This window comes from Apteryx rowi, unplaced genomic scaffold (genome assembly GCF_003343035.1).
Source record: "Apteryx rowi isolate R43461 unplaced genomic scaffold, aptRow1 scaffold_257, whole genome shotgun sequence".
NCBI classification, from domain to species: Eukaryota; Metazoa; Chordata; class Aves; order Apterygiformes; family Apterygidae; genus Apteryx; species Apteryx rowi.
The window spans coordinates 521,816-526,855 of NW_020448941.1; positions in this window are offsets into that span (position 1 = coordinate 521,816).

Consider the following 5,040-nt stretch of genomic DNA (forward strand, 5'->3'; position numbering starts at 1 on the left):
CCTGTCTATGTTGCCAGCTATTCCTATATAGAAGGTTTCACCTTTGGAAATTGATTTTGAAGGGTGACTGTAAGCTGCTTTGGTGTATCAGATCACAACAACCAAACACCATCAACATCTTTTATAAAAATCTGAATCGAAGCTGCAGAAAGACATGGGGAGTTCAAGCAAGGCAGATTCACTCAGTTTTGGTTTACTGTCTTCAGGAGTGTTACGGTCATTAATAGTTTATTATGACTATGGTCTAATCACAGATGAGGAACATGACTTTTTGCCTTCCACTTCCTAGGCCAAGATCTGGCTGATTACTTGACTTAGCACTCTCTATCTGGGTAGCTCATTTAGTATGAGCTGCATGTTTGGTGAAGGTGATGAAGTCACCCTGTTTGAAGGTCACTGAAAAAGAATTCCGTGTCCAAAAGAAAAAAAGACAGTTCTTAGATGGTTGCGTGAGGAAAAGACACTTATGCTTTGCCATGTTTACATATACGTACATGTCTGTATCTCTCTTTTCCCAAGAACTTTTGAACCTGTGGGCCAATTTCAATGGGATTTGATGGAGACAAGGTACAAATCCCAGAGATAAGCTTCAACTGTCTTTTGAATATAGGGGGCTGCAGAGAAGAGAGAAACCTTATTACTGTCCTCACTGAGGAAGGATGGCAGTGGAAGTTCACCTTTCATTAAACAATGGAGAATGCACACTGCAGAGGAACTTAAAAAGCTCCACTAAGGAAAAAATGCAGTTGGAGATATATTTTCCTAGACATAAACATCATTCACCTGTAAGATACACATTCATGGGAAACCAGGCCTCCTTATTTCTGGTGTGGAACTGCTTGTTCAATGTATTACCTCTGTGTTCTGCAGTTGCAGACTGCTCTGCCACACATTATATTTCCAAGTTGACTTAATTATATACTTTTGTCAGGAGTTATCCAGACTTATTCAGGGTGGGTTGATGGCTTTTTAGGGTCTTCTTGATACAGATATTTTTGACAAGGTTTGAAAATGTATATGTTGTGATCCAAATATCGCCTCTTTTTATTGCAACCTAAACACATATCTATTGCCCAAATTATGAATTATTTGTCAGCTCATAGAATTTGCACTCATAAACAATATGGTAAAGTTTGTCAGAAATTCGGTAGGCCTCTAAAATTATGTATTATGTACCACTAACAGTTCTTACTCATCTTTAGTGTCAATATCATTCTCAAACCTCATAATGAGAGTGGATCAAATATAGGTTACAGATCGAAGTAGCAGGAGCACTGTTATGCTTAGAATCTGAGGCACAGAATTTGGTGCTTCCTACATTATTTGGATTACAGACCATTCAATCCTTAGAATTTCTCATTAATCACCATGTACATTTACATCACAGTTTAAAATGAAAACACGATGAAGGCTGTTCAAATGTTACTGATAATTATGGTTCTATAAACAACCTTTGAACAACTTATCTTTGCTTTGTGGCTCACCAGTAGTGTACAGGCCATACAGGCACACCTTAAGAAGGCCACAGTCAGAGAAAATTTGGAAACCCCATGAAGTTTTAAAAAATAGATTTTCTAGTGCCGAAACCCACACTTAACTATTTCTTATGACTTTAAAATAAAATCTTGAATTAAACAATAGTGGTTTGCCTAAAAATACAACACTGTAAACTGGCAGTTCAAAATCTGACTGACAAGCAGCTCAAATGTGTGCAGTGGATCGGGGAAGGCAATTAGGGATAGTAAAGTATATCTTTTCTTTCAATAGTCAGTGTTCTTATTTTTCTATGTTCCTTATGAAGAAGTCAATACCTCCTTCTCCCAGCCCTGAACGGTTGATGCTCTGAACTGTTTTTATCATCCTTTTAAGCAAATCATTCCAGGTTTCAAGTGTAAGTTTTTTTCTGCTTGTATTTCAAACAGTATTTTGTTATATACTTTTTAATGAGATTTTAGATATGCATATTTCAGAATTCAGCCTTAAACTTTTAAATTAAACCCAGGTCTTTTGTGGCTGTTGAAATCTATCAAGGAGATATATTGGATATTTGGGTGAAAATTATTAATGCCTGTCTGTGAAAGGGCAAGGGAATGACTACTTTCAAACCTGGGGGTGAAATCATGATCACAAACATACCTGCATATATATTGCCTGGATGATCATACTTACTATTGAGAATTGGCTGCTTACAAAGTTGGCAAACTAATGCTCTTATTTTCTTAAGCCCATTCAATCTGAATCTAAGATTAGTTATAGCATAGTTCTCATTAGTCACAGTAATTTCTGACTTAATGATAGCCTTGCTGGTTCTGCTCTTTTTGTAGCAACTTTTGATAATACAGATCTGCATACAAATCCTAGAGCCTGGTTCAGACAAATTCTTTCTCTCCACCCAAGGCAAAAAGTAGCACCTGCTTTGGTCTTCCCTGTTGAATGAGGAGATCTGATACATTTGTAGGCTTTGATACATTTGTCTTGCTTCTTGACAGCCCAAGCAATGAATCCTACAACCACTCTAATAAGAGTGTCTTAATTTTGTTCCACAAAGAAATGATTAGGCCATTAGGTAAAAAAGAAGCCACCACTCTTCTTCCTCAAAGGTAGTAGGACCTTTCAAACAGGCTAGATTCTAGGGAATGAATCACCTATCTTAGGGAAAGTCCATTTGCATTGTGTCCTCCAAGAAACTACCTTCCCAGGACAATGACTCTGACTTTCTCTGCGCTGAGACCCTGAACCATTAGGAAATAATGTTTATGTGCTCTGCCATCCCACATCAGAGGCAGCTGCCCTCCAAGGTTCTTAAAGGGTTTGTTCTAACAATTTTCCCTGAAACTCCCCACGTAAGTATTATGCTTGGTACTCTTCATTTTTGGTTTTGTCTGTCAAACTCAGGTGATGTAGCCTGGTGTACCTCTTAGTGTTTGGTATTCAAAGGAAGGCGAGACCTCTGTGAAGTGGTGCTGCTAGAATGGGAAAAGCATTTGCCTCAGCTATGGAATGGATCTGCTATTTCAATATGCATTTTTCTTCTTTGTGTGTTTTTGTACAAGTTATTTTTGTTAGCTTCCAGTGACTCTGTGGATAATCAGATGACAATTTCTGTTCAAAATATAAATGAATATTCATCCATGTTCTGCAACTTCTTAAGTTTAATACTGTGAGGCCTATGAGGTACTACTACATGGTTCCTCTGGCTTCAGAAAATGGAAAAATGCTTACCCACATGTTTAGCAGTGTGAAATTCAGGGAGCAGACAATCCAACTATTGGCTTTCTGTTTGCATTCCAAATAGCAGATGGTGTTTAATATTTTTTATAAAGGTTTGTATGGCTTAGAGCATAGCCTCATGGGAATGCCTTTCACCTTAGATGCTACCACTGTGCAGGAGATAGCTGTTATTATTTCCATAGATTCTCTTGATTTTTATTTTGAATTTGTCTGGAGAAAGGAAAAAGGTGTTCTCAGCAAAATGTCCTCAGCTCTGCATTTTAAAGCTAACCTTTAAAACATCTCATCAGATAATTCTGCTTTGACAGGTTTTTTCCCGTGTGGGGGAAACAATTGTATAATTTTCCTTTGCGCTAATGAGTTTTAAAGAGTTGCATGTGTGCTAAAGTACTTTGACAAAAATAAATATTTCATAAACTGCAAAACAGTTCCTGGCTAATTCCTTCGAAAGAGCTTTGCTTTCTTCTGCAAGCCATCTAATTCAAACATTGGAAAAGCACATCTAAACAACTTAGTCTATCTTTTGTACAGAATTTCTTGTTTAACATGTCAAAAGTGATGTAACAGAATGTATCAGGTAAGTATGTTTTAAAATTAACTAAATGTCTTAGATATTCTTTTTAAATGTCTATTCGGAGGAAAAAGAAAAAAAAGACAGCCACCACATATTTGCCCAAAGGGAAAAGTACATCTAGGAGCAGTCTTTAAAAAGTTCTTTTAATTCACTACTTTGAGGGACAGTAAGAAGGTGGCTGTTTTCCTAGTAATGAAAAGGAATCAAATTATGCTACAGAAAATACCTACATCCTCCTGAAACTAATAGACTGGTAGGAAAAAAAAAGACTGCACCTGGACAAAGCTCCAGAAATGACGCTTTGCATAAGCGTTCTTTATTTCTACAGCCAAGTTCGTGAAAACCAAAAGGGACGCCTGTCATTACAGAACACGCGTGCAGCTGAAACGCCTCCCCTTTTTCATAAATAACAACATTAATAACCCACGGCGAGTGGGGAAAGGCTCCTCTCCTCCCGCACCTGCCTGCACATGTAGCGCCCGCCAGCTCCTGGGCCTTGCCTGCCTCCGGCGGCTGGGCGCGGAGCGGTGGCTGAGGTGCCCGCCCCGCAGCGCCGGGGCCGCCGGCTCCGAGTGCGGCACCTTCTGCCACCGGCCCCGCGCGAGCCGTTGGCTCGCCGCGAGCTGGCGGCGGCGGCAGCCCCTCCCCTCGCACTGACGACGGGGGAGAGAGCGGCTTAAGAGATAAGAAAGGTTAATACCTGAGCCCGGCCCGGCCCGGCTCGCCGCCGCTCCCCCCGCCCCCCGGCGGTGACGCTCGCCGCGCCCTCAACGTACCAGAGCCGCGGGCACTGACGGCCGCGCCGCGCCCCCCCTCCCCGCGGTATGACGTCATCCAAACCTGCGCCTGCGCACACCGGGCCGCCCCCCAACGGCTAGTAGGCGTGGCCCCGCGCGCGCTTCTGGCGGGGGGGGGGAGGGTGGAAAGAAAAGTGAGCGGAAACGAGCGCAGCCCCCCGTGTGCGTGCGTGAGTGCGTGCGTGCGTGCGTGCCGCGCCCGCTCGGCCTGCTGGTGGGGGGATGCGCTCGCGCGCGCGCCGCGGCGGCTTTGCGTGACGGCGGTTGGGAGCGCGCGCCCGCCCGCCCGCCTGTCCTCCAGTAAAGCAAGCGCCTATCGCGGGCGCCGCCGTTGCTGCTGCTTCTCCGCCTCGCGCCTGGGAGCGTAATCAACCGCCGCGCCGGCAACTCCCCGCCCCTCCCCCTCCCACTATTATCCTCCCTCTCTCTCTCCCTCCC